The 19,881-nt window shown below is 34.4% G+C and overlaps 2 long non-coding RNA genes across 4 annotated transcripts in view; one reads left to right on the plus strand and one right to left on the minus strand.

The window, feature by feature from the left end:
* Positions 1-13,458: 13,458 nt before the first annotated feature.
* LOC102155898 lies at positions 13,459-17,725 on the minus strand. The gene is made up of 3 exons (XR_005383564.1): positions 17,646-17,725; positions 15,166-15,248; positions 13,459-14,192 (listed from the first exon to the last, which is right to left on the minus strand). It is a non-coding gene; the product is annotated as an uncharacterized LOC102155898 (long non-coding RNA).
* Positions 17,726-17,772: 47 nt separating this feature from the next.
* The window catches only part of LOC111093938, a 65,561-nt gene continuing 63,452 nt past the window's right edge, over positions 17,773-19,881 (plus strand). The window contains exons 1-2 of one of the 3 annotated variants that reach the window (XR_005383566.1): positions 17,807-17,832; positions 19,272-19,350. This is a non-coding gene — a long non-coding RNA (uncharacterized LOC111093938). Of the gene's footprint in view, positions 17,833-19,271; positions 19,351-19,881 lie in introns of all 3 variants that reach the window. The other 2 variants (XR_005383567.1, XR_005383565.1) reach the window with 2 other exon arrangements.

Here is a 19,881-nt window from a genome sequence, read left to right on the forward strand (position 1 = left end):
TTTCCTACTTGCTGTACTGGTAGGCAAGATTCTGTTGATCAAGACGCAAAGTTTGAAAATTTCCACAAAGGTGCTCTTGTTAGTGTATATATATTTAATTCATTGATTATAAAGAGCATTAAAAGGAGAAATGTCTCATATTAACAGGTTTTGAATGTCACTACAAACAAGACTTGTAAATAATAAGGATGAAGGCTTTCCAGGGGCTAGAAAATAAAACTGGTAATTTCAGTGCAAAACTGAAAACAATAAAAAGAAATAAAAGCAAATTCTTGAATTGAAAACGCCATGATGGATATTTGGGACTAAATGTATGGATTTATTAGCAGATTAGACAAAACTTAGAATTATTAAATGGGAAAAAAAAAACCAGGAAAAAAAATTGTATGTCAGCATGGATAATGGGAAATAAAGGAATGAATATAGGGATAAAACCAAGAAATACGAAAGAGGGCATAAGAGTCATAGGAGATGAGAAGAGTAGCTCTAACATATGAATATAATTAGAATTCTAAGAGAATAAAGACTCTACTGAAAAGCAAGCTAGGAGGATTTACTCTGTCAGAAAACAAGATTTGTTATAAAGCTGTAGTAATTAAAGGAATGTGTGGTATTGGCACAAGGATAGTCTGTTATATCACTGGAAAAGAACAGAGTTCAGAAACATATATGACACTTGAATGGCAACTAAAATAATACAATAGTATTAGTGGAGAAAGGACAGACTTTAAAAAAAATGATACTGACTCACCACGATATATAGATTTTTAAATGCATTATGAATATAAAACATCTCAACCATATCCAAAAATCAATTCTGGGTGGATTATGTATCTAAGTGTAAAAGAACAAATCACAAAGCTTATACAAGTTAAAAGGAAATACATCTCCATGATATCTGGCTAGGAATTTTTTTTTTTTTTTAAGGATTTATTTCAGAGAGCAAGCATGCACAAGTACAAGTACAAGTGGTAGAGGGGAGAGAGAATCTCAAGCAAACTCCCTGTTGAGTGTGGGGCTCAATCCCATGACGATGAGATCACAACCTGAGACAATACAATGTGTCAGACACTTAACTATGCCACCCAGGTGCCCCGGCTAGGAAATAATTTAAAAGATCCACTCTCCCCACCCTCCCAAAAAAAGCCTAATCAAGAAGTGGAGAACTGATATTTAGAACTATATTAGAATAAAGATTTTGTTAATCAGTAGATGCTGGAGAGTAAAAAGACAGGATATTGTGAGTCATATCATATTTGATATATATATTTATGTAGGGTACTTTAGATTATATATCAACACAGTAATGTTATTTATATTATCTAAAGAACAATTATAGGGATGTCTGGGTGTCTCCGTTGTTTGGCGCCTGCCTTTAGCTCAGGGTGTGATCCCAGGGTTGTGGGATCAAGTCCCACTTGGGGCTCCCCACATGGAGCCAGCTTCCCTGCCTATGTCTCTGCCCATGTCTCTGCAATTCTGCATCTGTGTCTCTCATGAATAAATAAACTCTTAAAAAATATATTAAAAAAACACAAATAAATACAAAATGCCTAAATAAAAAAAAAAAAAAAAGGTAGCAACTTGAACACTTTATATGGAAAATATCTAAGCGGATAATAGTCATGTTTAAGGATAATCAAATTATTGGCTGGGAAATGTCAACTAAAATCAGTATTATTATGGTACTATCCCTGCACTGGAGGGGCTATAATGAAAAATACAGAGAACGCCAAGTGGTAGGGAATCTATAGAGCAACTGACACTCCCACACAGTACTGGTATAAAGTCACTAAAGCTGAATAAATATATTCCATATGGCACAACAATTGCATTCCTAGATGATACCCAAAAAAAATTTGTACACACTGATACCAAAACACATGTACAAGAATATTTGTAGCAGCAGTATAATAGCTCTAAATTGAAAAAAAAAAATCAACAGTTGCATGGCCTATGCATAAGATGAAAAGTCTTCTAGAAAAATACATGCATGGACTTCTTAGGCAGTAACACGAGTCTCAAATTTCTACATTAAAAGAACATGATACAAAAGAATACATAGTGCTTGATTTCGCTCAATTTTGCCTGTTTTTAAATTTTGTATAATCTGTGGTTTTCGAGATCAGTATAGTGGTCACCACAGAGTGCAAGGATGGAATGGTGATTGGAAAGTACAATTAGAGAATAGAGTTTTGGGTGTTGTAAGTGTCTGATTCTTATCCTAGCTAATAGTTGTATGGGTTTGTTCACTTTTGAATAAATCATGAGACTGGTAACTTTTGCTTTGTACATTGTATGCTTTCTCTTAAAATATACAACGTAATTCAAAATGTGAACTGAGCAAAATAAAGTATTTGAGTAAAAAAGGCTTTTCTAAAAAGTCATGACAAAAGTGTATTTGACAACATAAGCATTACATTTTCATACAGTAAAAATGCCAATATTAAGGTCAAAATAAGTGAAAAAATGCAAAATGTATGCAACACATATAACAAACGATTGATTTTCGTAACACTGTATATAAAGGTAAAGGTTGTAGAACCTTTTCACAAATATTCAGATTTTTATATAATTCTCGATATTCATAATAATTCAAAGATTCAAAAAATTCTCATTTTTCAGATAAGCAAATAATATTGAAAGATATTTAAAGGATTTTCAGAGTTTTAGAGATAGTAAGTGACAAATTTGGTTTCAAATCCCTATCTTTAAATTATTTAGTGTCTTTCACACCAGTCTTTTTTGTATTTTAATGTGAGTTGGATGGTTTGGAGAATTTTGTTAAAACTCAAGTTCTAATTTGCCAAGGCTGAAGTAGGATTGAGATTCTACATTTCTTATGAGTTCTAGATGATGCTGATAATACCCCATGCACCACACTTGGACTAACGAGATTATTCAGCACCTCTGTGTTACCAATAGGGTGCCACAAATTTGGTTAGGACATTTGGAAGTACAAAGACATAATGCACTGTTTTTATCCTTATAGAACTTAAAGCCTGGTAAGAAATTAAATTATAGAGAACTAAAATATGATTCAAGATTTTGCTGGAAATATTAAATACATGAGTCCCTCAAATAACTACCACACATTTTTGGTAACCAGTGAATCACTTGGCAGCTTTGACTTGTGAACTTCCCTAGAGTAGCATCATAATAAGATCATTATGTATAAATAGGAAATATATATAAAAGCACTTGGGTGTGCAGCTCTTGTAAACTATCTTCACTGCACAGTGGTGCCACTCTGTGAACATTGATATATTTAAGGCTTTTGGTTCTTAATAAACAATGCAATCTGCTACATTATAAGATGTGACTAATTTGCATAAGTTTATCATTATCTGTTGAGGACTCAACCTCATTTTCAAATGTTTGAACAAGCTCATATTATAAGTAAACATTAAAAATATCTAATCTTCTGGTAATAGATTTCCCCAAATAAACACTTTCAGCTATAATCACAGGATATTATGGATATCCTGCCATTTCTATAATCTGAATTTTAGTCTAATTTTGTGAAGCTCATTACTGAAAAGTGGATGGTTTGTTGATTTGTACTATCAAGAGTTTTCTTAGTAGACATTGCACTATCCTTGTGTGTTGTATCTAGTTATAAACTGATCTAAGTAGCTGAACTTTATCCTTAGTAAAAAACTTTAATCCTTCTCAAAAAGTCATGCAGATTATTTTTATGAAAAAATTTATTAATAACTAGCGGGTATTTTTCTAGTATTCTATACTATAATTTGGAAAATATTTATAGGAGGAAAATGAAAATTATGAAAATCTGAACTCAGAGGAAACTAAATATTTTCAGCATAGGATAAAAGATAACTATTGCTCAGATATTTAGGAAAATAATTTTGTGGAGACTAAATTAATTTTATTAATGTCACAGATGATTTAGTGGTATTTTTATAAAACAACATCATTTAAAGGTTTTATTAGTTGTAAAGAAGTTGCTTGCATTCAACATAATTTGAAGTTCACAATCTTTGAAAAGTATTTAAAACATGGCAGATAATTAAATGAAGAAATGAAGGAAATTCAAAAACATAAACCTGTGAAACATATGCTAGTGAGTAAATGACATTGACATTTCCTGAAACTTAATGAACTAAATGAATGTAAACCGGGAGTAACTTTCTGAGAAAATACTTTAACTATTCTCACCATGAATATTATATAGGATCTCCATGGTTATGGTATCTTTTTATCAACTAAAAGTACCATAAAACTTGGGAAATTCAAAGTAGGGCTGTAAATAATAAGATGATAGTAGTTTTGAATAAAATCAACATAAACCATAGTTAAAATATTATCCTGTTTGTTTTCATATTTTACTGACTCCAACCCATATTTTGTATTATAGTCAGTAAAATTTATATATAAACATAATAACATATTACTTTATACTAGTTTTGAAATATTATAAAAGAGTAAATGAATGAATGTCATCATCAACCATATTTACTGAATGTCTCTGTGTCTGTCAGACACATGTCAGATGGTTAAGATGGTTGCCATGAACATGGCAGAAAAGGTCCCTGTCCTCACAGAGTTTAGAGTCTGTCCAGGTAGATATAGTAATTAATTCCAAGTAGTAAAGGTAAAAATAGATAATAACAAGATAATAGAAGAGTTTATATTACGGAGGGGTAAGGAGTTGTACAGATAACTACTTAATCTTGGGCTCAGAAGAATAACTTCTCAACTGAGAGCTAAAGAAAAATAGGCACTAATTAGGTGTAGCATAAAGGTCAAAAGAAGGAGAGATGTGCCGGAAACAAGAATGAGGGACAAGGGCCAATCATATGTGCTCCAAGAAATAGGAAAACCAAACACATGGCCAGACCTCTGTGTTTAAAAGACTCTTTAATGGAAGTGAGAAGAAAAAAAAAAAAAAATGGAAGTGAGAAGAGAGTGGAGATGGATAGAAGCATCATGAGGAGATTCAGACAACTTACCATACCTCCAATGAGAAACAAGGATAACACGTGGATATGGTAAAAGTGAAGGTGGAGATTAAGTGTACAGTTTTGGAGAAAGAGGTAAGTGGTGGATGATGGGACAATTTATTGAAACTAGAACGACTGTAGAAGGAATAGACTTTGGATGATCATAAGTTGAGTTTTTTTTTTTTTCCTCATAAGTTGAGTTTTAAGCACTTAGGATTTGAGATGAAAACAAAATGTTGAAGTACAGATTTCAAGAGGGTAGAGGACATATTTAAGTCTGGATCCTGAGAGAACCAGGAAGGAAGTACTACAGTGGGTACATCTGGGGCATTGAATCCATGATCATAAAGGAGATTGAGATTGCCAAGAGGAAGAAGGTGGAGAGAGCACAGAAGAGGTCAAGGACAGATCCCTTGACAGTTTCTCACATTTACTCATTTGCTTGATGGGCAGGGAATAGGCAAAGATACCTTAAAAATCTACCTCAGGCAACAATTAAGCTGAGAAACTCAAGAGAAATCTCAGTCTCCTACATTAATCAAAGTCACTGGTTATGGTTATGCAGTTTATGCGTTACATAATGACTTTCATTTAGCTCCATTCACCAAGTGCAGATTCCTGGTTAAGGGGGTCTTTCAGGCAAAGAAATGTGCTTTTTGTGATGTGTCATGTAGAGAATGATGCTGTATGTGCTAGCCACTATCATTGATCTAGTGTTGCTATCTCAAGGCAAAAAAAAAAAAAAAAAAAAAAAAATGCTGTGCTTTGTGAATAAGTGGGATGTCTAGCTATTTCTCACATTTAAAGGTGACTGTTTAAAGTGTCACAAAATCATTAAAATAAAAATATACTTGGGAAAAGTAGAAATGAACCCATCTTCACAATTTAGCATATAAGATACTTTTCTAAAGCCAGTGTTCCACAGATAAGAGAGGACTGGGGAGATTGTAAGTCACAATTGAAGGAAAATGCTAATGATAGAGTTGCAAGATAAAAGGAATTTTCAAGATTTCTGAGCTTCACATTAAGCTCCATTCCATAGTTTGGGCACTATGTATCCACTAAAGTGGTCACAGTTCATAAATATCAGAGCTTGAAGCCTGTGATAAACCATTTTTTTTTAATTTTAATTCCAGCATAGTTAACATGTTATGAATATGACTGAATATAACAGTGTTATATTCATTTCAGGTATACGATATAGTGATTTAACAATTCCACATATTACTTTAGTACTCATCAAGATAACAGTACTCTTAATCCCCTTTATGGTTTTCACACTTCCCCACTCACTTCCCTTCTGGTAACAATCTACTTGTTCTCTATAGTTAAGAGTCTGTTTCTTGGTTTGTCTTTTTTTTTTTTTTTTTTCCTTTCTTCATTTCTTTCTTGAATTCCACATATGAGTGAAATAATATAGTATTTGTCTTTCTCTGGCTTATTTCACTTGGCATAATACTCTCTAGATCCATCCATGTTGTTGCAAATGGCAAGATTTCATAGTTCTTTTTTGGCTCAGTAATATTCCATTATATATATATGTTATATATGTAATATTATATATTATACCACTTCTTAACTATCCATTCATCAGTAGACACTTGAGCTCTTTCCAGAGTTTGACTATTATAGATAATGCTGCTCTAAACATTCAGACTGTGTATGCCTCTTCAAATCCATATTTTTGTATCCTTTGGGTTAAGTGCTAGTATAGAACAGTTGCTGGATGGTAAAATAGTTCTACTTTTAACTTTCTGAAGACCCTCCATACTGCTTTCCAAAGTGGCTGCACCAATTTGTGTTCCCATCAATAGTGCAAGAGGGTTTCCCCGTTCTCTGCATCCTCACCAACACCTGTTTGTTTCTTGTGTCATTGATTTTAGCCATTCTGACAGGTGTGAGGTGATAATTCACTGTGGTTTTGATTTGCATTTTCTAGATGATGTGTGATATTAATCATCTTCTCTCGTGTCTTTTGGGCTATCTGTATGTGTTCCTTGAAGAAATGTCTGTACATGTCTTCTGCCCACTTTTTAATTGGATTATTTATTCTTTTGGTGTTGAGCTTGATAGAGTTTTTTTCTTTGGATTTTGGATACTAACCCTTTATCAAATATGTTATTTGCAAATATCTTCTCCCACTCTTTTAGTTGTCTTTTAGTTTTGTTGGTTGTTTCCTTTGTTGTAAAGTTTTTATTTTGATATAGCTCGAAGTATTTTTGCTTTTTTCCCATTGTCTCGAGACTTATCTAGAAATATATTGTTATGGCCAATGTCAGAGAAATAACCATTTATGCTCTCTTCTAGGATTTTTGTGATTTCAGTTCTCATATGTAGATTTTTAATTCATTTGAGTTTATTTTGGTGTATGATGTAAGTAAGTGGTCCAGTTTCATTCTTTTGCATTTAGCTGTCCAGTTCTCCCAACATCATTTGTTAAGAGATAATCTTTTTCCCATTGTATGTTCTTGTCCCTTTTGTTAAAGATTAATTGACCATATAATTATGGGTTTATTTGGGGGATTTCTTTTCTGTTCCATTGATCTATGTGTCTATTTTTGTGCCACTACTACATACTTTTTTTTATTACTACAGTTTTGCAATATAACTTGAAGTCAGGAATTGTGATACTTCCAGGTTTGTTGGTATGTTTGTTTTGCTTTTTCATGATTGTGTTGGCTATTTAGGGTACCTATGGTTCCATAAAAATGTGGGAGTTATTTGTTCAATTTCTGTGAAAAATACTTTTGGCATTTTGATAGGGATAGCATTAAATCTGTAGATTGATTTGGGTATAATAGACATTTTAACAAAATTTGTTCTTTCAATCCATGAGCCTGGAATATCTTTCCCTTTGTGTCATCTTCAGGTTTGTTTGTTTTTTTTTTTTTTTTCCATAAAAGTTTGAGTTTTCAGACTAAAAGTTCTTTCAATCATCCAGTGCTTTCTATCCTAAATTATACTAGACAAACTTTCTTAGATCTCAGTCTATAGCTGCAAATGTGACGGAAAAATTTTGAGGGGCAGAGTAGAATCCAGCATCTTGACACCTCAGAAGTTTATGCAAGAGTGCATAGGCATGATATTCTGAAACTGGTTATTAGGAAACACTGAATTCATTTTGAATGAGGGGCCCAAGTATAACAAGCATAAATTAAACTGCAAGCTCATGACAGAACCAACCAAGATGATTCCAGTGTAATCATCTGAGAAATTTGAATGATAATCTTATTAACTTTTGCTTCAGACTTTACACATTTACAAAAAAGAAAATAGTTAAAAGAATAGAATTTTAACAGTACATTTTTCAGAGAAAGGAGCATAAACCTGAAGGTCTTTATATTCATGTTAAATATAGTAATGATCCTCCAGATTAAAACCCTGCTGATAGTTTTTGCAATTGGCTAAATCATTTTGTGATATTTAAATCTACCAATTTAAAATGGAGCATGACTAAATCTTTCCAATTACTTTTATTCCAATTAAACCAGAGAATATTAAATCTCTTGTTTAACGTGGGCAAAAAGGAAATCAGCGCCATAGTAGTAACATGTTTGAGGAAATGGAGCAGTAAGGAAGTTATATGTGTGTTATTAACATATTCCTACATGTCACTCCAGCATTCCATCTCCAAGCATAAGTAAAAAACTGAGAATTTCTTTTGAATAATTTCCAAACATTTTACTTTACTCATAAAATACTTTCATCAGAAGATGGCAGTAAAATCTCATAATCCATAAAGTTTGCAAGCCTTTCAAACACTGTAATCAAATTGTTTGGAATATTTATAAAAATCTATTTTATTCTTACTTAAACTACTAATCTGTTGAAATGTTGTTTGGATGAATAATGCTACAGCATAATGATTTTTGGAGGCAGTAAGATGAAAGACACTTTATAATTTGAACAACTCCTCAGCTAAAATAAACAATTTATTTGAGCCTTTTAATTAGTAAAAATGGATGTACAATATTCTAAAAAAATTTCTTATTTTCTTAGGGAAATACTTTGAAAAATTAGTACAATGTAGATTCTTTTAAAGACAAGTTCATTTGAAAATATGCAAACACTTTTTAACATGAAGTTAGGCCAAATAACTACTCAATATATTCTCTGAAGAACAAGTAAAGCAATGCATAGTTTACTTTTTAAATTTCTCTTAAAAATGGGAAAAAATGATGTTCCATGGAGAATATAAATATCTTTTTGGTTTTTAAATTATCTAGTTGATAACTTTAACTAAATCTATTTTGATAGTACCTTTTCTGATATTTAATATGCTATCAATGTGCTATAGATGAACATAAAGAAAAGTTAGCCTAATGAGATCACTGTAAAGTGGAAACATACAATGAAGAAATATGTGAGAACCACATAATGAAAATTCCTACACCCCAAACTACGGATTTGAACTTTGTGCTCAAAATTTTATACTCCAGAAAGCTACATTGTGTTTTTAAGATGTATATGTCAGTACCTATCAGTTACCTACAAATCATCTATAAATATAGTATATTTGGTTGTTTACATATTTTCTATATATATAGATTGTATATCATTATTTACATATCATCACTCAGCCCTTCCCTCGCCTTAGTGAATCTGCTCATATGCAAAGGGGGTTTCCAGACTCCTTTTTTAATGGACTTCCTCTTAGAATTTGCATGGAGATACTGGCAAATGGGCGGGAGATGAAAGGGAACAAAGGAGCTGGGTTAGTGTTCCCAGGCTTCAGCTTCTTTCCACTTCAGCATCAACCCAGCTAGCCTTGTCTGCTGAAATCATCTTAGTATTTTGAGAAGCAGACATGCAGGGCTGGGCCCTTCCAGGGTCTGCATCTCAGCCTCAGGTAGCTCTTCCGTGCATCCACACATTAGCTATAGATGCCTCAAGTAAAAGCATAAGAACCTCTTCCTTCTCTTACTTCTTCAGCTCTGCTGGTTTTAGCTGTTTCCTGCTGTTACTAAACCTGAGATTCCTTGACTTATTCTGTTGGTTATTTCTACTTCTAACAACTGTGTAATCAATTTCCTGTATTAAATTCTCTCTGTTTGAAATACCTATAATGGTTTCTGTTTCCCTGAAAGGATTCCTATTACCTGCTAGAATACAATTAAAATTCAGCAAGATAGTTGCAAGGAGGAAAGATTGGCCCTGGTTTGTGTTGTCTTATTTTATTGCTATTTGGTTCAGGTACGTGATCTTTAAAACCATCCAATTTATTTTGCACCACAAGAAAAATTCCATTAGAGAGAGTAATACTATAAATAATATATCCGTATAATAGTGCTTTTTACTTGAATAACAAGCCCACAATACATACTCTAAAATTTGTAGTCTTGTAGAGAACTGCTCTGATGTTTGGAAAAAGTCATTTTATTAAGAGAAACAGTTATATTCATGTCCAATGAATGTCTGAATGCATGCATATGCATAGTCAGGAATTGGCATATCTTGAGACTTAGACTTTGTTCGATTACTTTCTGCAGGATAAAATGGAAGTTGGTGTGGTTTAGAGTTCAGGCATTATAAATAATCTCTGCTTTCTGAAAAAAGAAAAATAGAGTTCCTGCCTGAGAATCCAGTTAGTCAAGCAAAAGTTATATTTATGGGAAATGACAAGAACAGACTTTAGTACAGTAAGTAGGTGACACATATGGTCTAAAGTGATTTCTCAGAGTGTTCCAATAGCCAAAATACCAATTGACTAGGACTTTACAAGGTGCAATATTTGGAAATCATGAGGCAAACAATCTGCATTAAAGAAGCATGTCAGACAGTATAAAAAGCATTAAACCTAAGAGAAATACTTAAGAATAGGTCCCTAATCTACTTAAAAGAAACTGATAAGAGCAAGGCCAAGTCCTAGGAATAGGGGAGAGCCAGACAGTTTGCCAGACAGCTTATAAAGCTTTTGACCAAATAATTGAAGCCAAGGCAATAGAAACATTTGGTCCTCAGAACATACAGAAATCTGTTTTTCAAATACAAATTAAGGTATGATAGGATGCTGAGCCACAGAATGTGCACTTCACACTGACTCTATATGCTTATGTTCATCCTAAGATCCAGAGGTAGGACCTGCATAAACAGCAGTTTTCTCCAGCTCTCAAGAAAAGGGGAAGTTAGGAAATAGGTTGGAGAATAGGAGATTTTTATTTTATATTAAATTAAACTCTAGAAAACACCCTGGAATAGTATAGAAGTTCAGGATGAACCTCACTTTTCTTTTATCCAATTCAGAACTTTAAATATTGTGCTTTCTTGTGTGATTTGTTCCTACCAAATTTTGTTTACATAAGTCTTAAACAGCTGAATCAAGCAATAGCACATTAGAAGAACTAGTCTTATGAGTATTTTTCTTCTTTTATTTGTGTTTAAATGCCAAGGCTTCTATCAGCTCCTCTTTTATTTAAATAATAGGAAATTTATTTAACCCTAACAATTGCCAAAATCTAATTGCCCAGAGAACTTCAAAATATTCATAATGATCCATCTATGGAATGAATGTAATTTTAGTAAATAACTTTCTTTTTTCTTTCTGGTAAGGAAGGACTGTCTGAGTTTTTTTGTTTGTTCGTTCTTTTCGTACATGGAATCTAAAAGAATCATTTGGAACATACAGATATTGGAAGAATTCAAATAGTTATAGAAAATAAGTGATCAAAATTAAACATATTCATTTTATGTGTATTGAACTTAATGTCTTTAAATAGATTTTTCTTGCTATATTAAAGTCTAAATCTCAAAAAGAAAGTGATTTTTAAGAGCTAAGATCATATTGCTTTTTGAATTAAAAAACTCCATTTCATTTAAAATGATTTAAGTGTCTTTTCAGGTATAGTCACAGTAACATATTTTGATTCCCACATATTGAGGGTAATATACAAAGATTAGAACTAGGTCTTCATCTGACATCACAATAGCTTGAGATAGAGCAAGCAATTAGTAAAATGGCAACAGGTTATTGAAATTTGGAAAATGTGTCTCTTTTTAGATAGATTTTTAAAAATTGCTCATGTTTATGGGCCAATAAACTTGTTTCTAAGGTAAGTTCCTCCAGGAAAATAAAAGGTAAATACGTGAGTTAAAATAAGGAATTTTCAACTAAGCAGCCCCTACTGATTTACTGATTCCATGTTTCCATAAGTATTTCCCAAACTGTTTTCAGTTCTAGTAATTGGATCCCTTAACATCAATTTCCTGCTCATGAAGAATATTCCCTTGGTTTATAGCTTGTATCTCAGGGCACACACAGGGAACTGACAAGCAGGAATATTGCCATACTTATAGAGTAACGGTGGGCAAAGGGGGCTGAGTGATGTTGAGGTTCATGTAGGTGTAAACTCAAACCCTCTGGCTTTCTGTTCCACCGTGGCGAGGGCAAGGTTATTAAATGACACCTCTCTACCCCGCTTTATTGTATTATCGCCAGGGTTTCTTGGAACTTAAGGGTTTTGTTTTGTTTTGTTTGTTGTTTTATATCTATTTTTGTTGTTGTTTTGCTGGAATAACTCCTTTTTAAAAAATATCTTGTCTTTCAGAAACTACCTCTGTTAAATAACCTTCTGAAGGCTACCTTGTCTGAAATTTTCTTGATTAGTTTGGCTATGTATAAAATTCCGTGTTCAGAATTATTTTTCCAGGGGCACCTACGCAGCTCAGTTGGTTCAGCGTCTGCCTCAGCTTGGGTCCTGATCTTTGAGTCCTGGGATCAAGCCCAGTATAGGCTCCTTGCTCAGAGGGGAGTCTGCTGATCTCCTTCTGCCCTTCCCTCTATTTCTACATTCTCTTGTGCTCTCTCCCTCTCTAATGAATAAAATCTTTTAAAAAGGGAATTATTTTCCCGTATAACTCTAAAGGTGTTTTTCTTTTAGCATTCTGTATTTTTAGAGATAAATTTAGTTATTTAGTTTCCATCCCTTTAAGAGACAATTTCCTTTGTCTCTCCCATTACATACTGAGATCATAACCATGTACCTCTTTAATTCTTTCAACACAAGTGTGCTTAAGTGTGAGAGCATCTCTATATTTCTATCTCACTTTAAGACTATTAATAAAAATTCAAAACATTTACCCTCTTTTCTAAATTACCATTTTTTATTTCAGTTTCAGTCAACCCAATTGTTTATTTTGGTTCCTTATTAATGTGTTGTATATGTGTTTCAAACATCTAGAGATTTTGGCTGCTTTTATTTTTAACAAAGTAGGTATCTGGTATGAATATTCTCTGCTCTTATATAAATAGTTTTTAAAATAGGCCTTTCAAAAAAAATAAATAAAAAAAATAAAATAGGCCTTTCTCCTGAATAGAGAGTCATATGCCTTGATGCAGTTGTAGGTGAGTGGCTGTGACCCTCCCCTACCACACACATATACTCAAACATACCTCCTATTTTTTCTGCTCTGCTTTATTTTCTTGACATGACTCATCCACATATGGAATCTACAATATCTATTTGTGTGCTTATTGGCTTTCCCTCCCACCCTCACCCACCATGTACACCTCATGATTTATAGGATTTTTGTCTGTTTGATTCTTCTGTATCCCCATTATCTAGAGGACTACCCAAGCCAAACAGTCCTAGAGTGTATTAGTGTATTAATGAATGACCAGTAATCAAGCATCCTCATCTCCTGTGCAGCAAGATGGAGAGTTAATTCTGTGAAGTATCAATATACAAAAGATGCCCCTGATGTCTCCAGGCCTTTTGTTTTGTTTTGTTTTGTCTTGTTTTTTTTGTTTTATTTTTTTTTATTTTTTTATTTTTTTGTTAATTGTGAAGGCCAAAGAGAGCAATTGATTTTGCCTGGGAGTAAATTCCATGCATGGTTGGACAAGGGCTGTCAAGCGGCAGAGATAATCAACAGACATTCTTTAGAGAAAAATTGCTGCAGGTTTCTGCCCTACATTCTTACCTATCCTCTATCCTCACTGAGTCCTAATTTGTAGCCTCTGAGGTCTCTGCAGAATGACTGGCTTCTACCTCTGCTTCAGGCCCCTTCTGAGACCATGGCTTCTGTTTGTTGTTATCACTGGAAACTGACCATCCTATTTTGCTGTTGACTTTTCTCCTGTTCTTCCTGCTGCTTTTCTTTGTCCTCCTTCTCTTTGTGGATCTCCAAGGGGTAGAGGAGACCAATCCATATGCTCTGTCTGCAGTTTGACTTGGAAGCCAAGGGTTTGTTGGTTGGCTGATTGGTTAGATTTTAGCCCTTCGAGGTTGCCTAAGGGAGAAAATGATACAAGCACAGAGTATGACTTATTTAGTTGACTAACATAGCATGACAGGGATAAAGGCCTGGCACTAAATCACTGAATTCAGAATGTATCTGGTAATGTGTTCTTTTTCATACATTAGCTGCCTATGGATTTTACTAGTGATTCATAGATAGTGGTATAGCATTCCTCTATCGAAGTGGACTTGCAGATCTAAGGAGCTCTATATTAAGACAGAATGACATCCCAGTCTGGGAATAGTTCAGGAAAGAGACTATTTCACAAATGCTGCTATTTTTATAGATATTTGAGGTATTTTAAGAATTATATTCAACCATAAAATATTTTTAATCATCAAGCTTTTCGAGGTAAAAAAAAGATTCGGAGAAAGAGAATATTATATTTTAAAAGAGCCCCACATTTTGTTTTCTTCATATTACTAACTTAACAACAAGAATACAAGATGCAATCCTAAGTTTCTTCAGATACCACTCAGAGTGAAAGCATAAGAGAAATCATTCAAGTCACAAAAAATTCATTTATGCTGACCTGTCTTTTTTTAACATAGAGGCTTCTAAAAGAATTCTGTTTTTCTCAGCACACCCTGCTTCCTTTCTTTTGCTATGCCAACAAAGAAGTTGAAAGGTGACAGTGTCTCCTATTGACAAGTGTCTTGCTGTCTCATATTTAATATTTTCTTTATTTGAGGGAATTTGTTTTTTCAATCTATCACTCAGGAGGAGGCAAGAATGGTCTCAAGAGTGATTTCAAATGAGCCTCTGAGCCTCCTGATCTATATTATAAGAAAATACTTGAATAACTCCTAATTATGATAAAAAATAGAGATCATTTATTGAGCTTACAACATGCTAATGATAATAACTTCATTATCATATGAAATATGCTAGCATTTATTATACACACACCATAGATGAAGAAACTAACATTTTTTGAGGGGTTAAGTAATTTTTCAAATGTCACCTTGTAAGTGGGCGGTCTGGAATTTGAACACCGCTGGATGTGAGTCCAAAGTAATTGCTCTACATCGCTATATCTTCTATTTCCTGGTAGGACAAATATTAACCATTTCAATACATGAGAAGTTATGTTATCTCTCAATATGTGAGAGAACCACTGAGAGAAGTACAATGTATGGGAAAGAAGTTAATCCTTTCACATACGTCTCCTGATAGACATCCTAGAAGTGATATTGACAGAATTGCTGCCATTATAAGCTTCAGTACTGTTACAAACTGTAATGTTTCCCATATCTTACAGGAAAAATATTTTCTGTTAATGGATTTGCTAATCAACTTAGCTGATTTAATTAAAATTGAGGACCAAGTATTTCACATTCAGACCTTTCCATAATGACTAATAATCACCACATATATTTTCAGGCTCATCAGTTAACAATACTTTCAATGTTAAAGTGTATTTGTAACACATTTGGGCTGGAGTCTCTAATTTACTTCTACAAAGTCTCTTGCTAATTCTAAAGCTATGCATTTTTTTAAAGATTTTATTTATTTATTCATGAGAGACCTAGAGATAGAGAGGCAAAGAGAGAGAAGCAGGCTCCGACAGGGAGCCTGATGTGGGACTCCATCCTGGGACTGCAGGATCACACTCTGAGCTGAAGGCAGATGCTGAACTGCTGAGCCACCTAGGCGTCCCACACATTTTTATTTATTACAAAAAATAAAAAGATAACCTATGAGTTTTCCTCTTTTTCTCAATGATCATAGTGACAGGCATTTGAAAATGCCATTCCATTGATCTCAGAGCTCCCTTTTCCTACACCTCTTCCTTCCTTGAATCCTTAGTCAGTTTTCTTAATGTTCAGTGAAAATGCTAAGCCAGGGCCTATTCTCTCAAAACCCTGTGTTGTAGGAGAACATTAGGCTAGGAATTGGGAGAATGGGCTTTAAAGTCAGACACTACCACATTTTAATGGGGCATAAAATGGTAATTAAAAAAATCCATGTCACAGGATTGCTATGAGGATTAAAAGAGGGTAAAAATGTTGAGCATAGGATATAGGAGACATTAAATAAGTGGTAGTTTTCTAGCTTAAGTGGGCTTAATTAGCAAGTAGTCATTAGAAAAGGATTATATGTTTATCAAACAGCAAACAAAAGCAACAACAAGGGGCAAAAGATTTTCTTGTAAGTCTTGAGCTGTGCTGCAACAGGCAGAATTCATTTTGTGTAAATAATATCCACCTCAGAGCCTTCAGAATTATGACAATGACTCAAAGTCAGAGTCACCCTAACTCTGAAATTAATTACAGTTCACACCATAAGCACATTAATACTATGAGATCATTGGATTTTTTTTTAATTTCTTTTTTAATTTTTATTTATTTACGATAGTCACAGAGAGAGAAAGAGAGAGAGGCAGAGACATAGGCAGAGGGAGAAGCAGGCTCCATGCACCGGAAGCCCGATGTGGGATTCGATCCCGGGTCTCCAGGATCGCGCCCTGGGCCAAAGGCAGGCTCCAAACCGCTGCGCCACCCAGGGATCCCGAGATCATTGGATTTAAAGTTATTTTCTAAGCTTATATTTTGACCCTACTTTCTCAATTTCCTATTCACACCTTATTCCCTCTAATCTCTGCCCAGAACATACCATTGAAACTTTAACTCTAAGTTTATTACCAGCCTCATAGTCACTAAGTCCAAGGAATATTTTTCATTTATTATGTTATTTAATCTCTCAAAGTTGAGATAGGCAATCCATCGTAGGCCTTGGTATGAACTGAATTGTGTCCTTTCAAAATGTATATGTTTTAGACCTGATCCCTAGTGTGATGGCATTCGAAGATGGGGCCTTGGGAAGCGCTTTAGATGAAGTCCTGAGAAGTGAGGTCCACATAATAGGATTGATGCTTTATAAGAAGAGACACTAGAGATCTCATTCTCTTTGTCTCTATCTCTGTGCGTCTCCTTCTCTTCCACTAGTCCTCTCCCCCTCCCCAACTTTATCCTGACCCACCTGCCATATGGAAAACATGGTAAAAAGACTGTTCTCTCCAATTCAAGAAAAAAGATCTCACCAAATCCAACCACAGTTGCACCTTGATCTCAGACTTTGAGCCTCTGCAACTCTTGAGAAGATAAATTTCGGTGTTAAAGCCACTCTAGGGCATTTATTATGGCCTTTAGTGCCTCTGCATGCCCTTGACAATTATACAGGGCTCTACTCTTTTCTTTCATCATCACTATGTTTGCAGCAAACACACTTGAGGAAAGAGATCATTTTCCCTCTGGGACTAAGAGAAAACTTGCTTATTGTTTGCTATACAACAGCACCTTCCCCAAACTTCATGTCCTGCAGCTGCAGTTCAAAATTTCTGCAAGAGCAGCATCCTTCTGGACCTGTCAGCATCATCAGGGTGGGCCTTGGGGGCAGAGGGAACCCGGTGCACATACTGATACCAAGAGCATAATAGCTTACCTAGCAGCACACTGGTGCCATCTCTTGGGCTCTTTATCATGAACTTAACTACCTGTCATCAGAGACTGTCCCCATGGTGATACATTGTTCCACTCTAAAACTCTACATTCTACTCCCCTTTGTTGAACACACCCAAAATGTAGTTCCATCTACATTCTCTTGACAATTCCTGAAATAGGTTCAGCAGGTATAGCAGCTACTTTGTTGTCTGATAATTTTCTTCCTTTGGCCAGCACTTCCTCAGGGAGTCTGCGGAATAACTACTAGAATGAAAAAGTAGATTTAGCCCAGTCAGGACACAAGTTAATATCAATTATAGTCTAGTCTACAGAGTAAGTAAACTTTTTCTACAGGAGACGAGGTAGTATGTACTCCAGGCTTAGCAGGCCACATGAGTCTGTCGCATACTCAGCTCTGTGTTTGTAGCATGAAAGTGGTCATAGACAATATGTACATGAATGAGAGTGTCTGTACTCTATGAAACCTGTTTACAAGAACAGGCTGCAGGCCAGACTTAACCCATGGGCTCTAGTTTGGCAACCCCATTACATACCATGAACATTGATTAGAAGACTTGGTATTGTTCTAATCAATTAATTTCTTTAGGCATCTTTTAATTTCTTTTATCTATGTTCTATAGCTTTCAACACAGATACTGTACATCTTTTAATATTTTTATTTCTAAGAACTCAATGGTTTCTGATACTATTAAAAATTGAATTATTTTTCTTATTTTCTAATTTGTATACATATATGGATTTCTGTATGTAACTTTGTATCTGCAAACTAAGTTCTTATAAGTATTTTTTAAATTCCCAAGGATTTTCTATGTATATAACTATGCAATCTGCAAATAGCATGTTTTATACTTTTTGATTTCTATGACTTTCTTCATGTTGCTTTTAGAGAAATGTCTATTCAAGTCTTCTGCCCCAAGTTCATTGTGGTATTATTCACAATACCAAAAATCTAGAAGCCATACTGTGACTTCCACCTAAATGAGCCACTAAAATTCTCAAACTCACAGAGACAGAAAATAGATGGTAGTTGTCAAGGGCTGGCTGGGTGGGGAGAGGAAAACAGGGAGTTGCTGTTCAGAGTATAAAGTTTCAGTTACACGAGATGAGTAGGTTCTGGAGATCTACACAAAAGCTATAGATGATAATACTATATCGCACACTTAGAAAGTTAAGAAATAGGGGTCACAGGAAAAAGAACTGGCAGGTGAGGTAATAGATTGTAAATTCTATTTAAACAATTTTAGTTTGGATATTTAAAATAGTTCTGTACTTAGAATGTGGTTAAGTAAATAGCCTTGATTACTTGGCTAATTCCGTTATTTAGGGGATGGATAAAGTATGACTCAATTATTCCTGGAAAATCAGCATGGAGCTGAAAACTTGTTTTTCTACATCTTTAAGAGGCAAGAATGTAATCATCTAGCTTTGGTATCATAATGCAGTGGTCCCTTAGGGTATGTGGTTCTAGTTTGCCAAAAGCTGCTCATTTGCTAGAAGTATTCCTGTTTACCTGCATTCAGGAGAGAGGATGAATTTAAAAGCGTAGTTGTGTTGGCGCTCTATCTCCCATTTTCTCATCACCCTTTCTCTGAATTCACGGCTGCAGGATCAATTGAAGACACGTGTGGGCATAATATCTCAGATGCTAGGTGAGAGATTCCACAGTGAAGTTATAACAATATCAGGTATATCTTTTTGAAAATCTTGCTCAAGAAAGTCACATACCAGAAACAAAATGTTTTTTCAGTAAAAGCTGCAGTGATTACTTTCTGTAACTTGTGTCACTTATCTAATAATTAACACCTCAAGTACATAGCCAGAGTCATCTGTGGACTCCAGTCTGAACAATATATATTTTTGAAAAGTTACTGGGATGAAAATTAAATCCTCTTCTGCCTTAGTTTCTCCAGTTTTAATTCTGACCTCTGATAGGATACATAACTTGTCAGCGGAAAAATGAGTGACTAGAAGTCTATATAATTTTCAAAGGGAGAAATCAATGAGCTTTTGCTAAATTAGTGTTTTTCCCCAACTATACACATACATCTATGTGTATATGTAATTTTTTAAAAGTACTTTTGATCAGCCTTTTAGTTCTTATTTTACCACTTGAAGTGGCTTTGGTTTTCTTTTGGATGTACTATTGAGACTTAAACTGCTTTCTTCAGCAGTGAATACCTATCAGAAACCAGTGTGCCCCAGAATCATTTCCATTA

The sequence above is a fragment of the Canis lupus genome, chromosome 34, assembly GCF_011100685.1.
Source record: "Canis lupus familiaris isolate Mischka breed German Shepherd chromosome 34, alternate assembly UU_Cfam_GSD_1.0, whole genome shotgun sequence".
Lineage (NCBI taxonomy): Eukaryota > Metazoa > Chordata > Mammalia > Carnivora > Canidae > Canis > Canis lupus.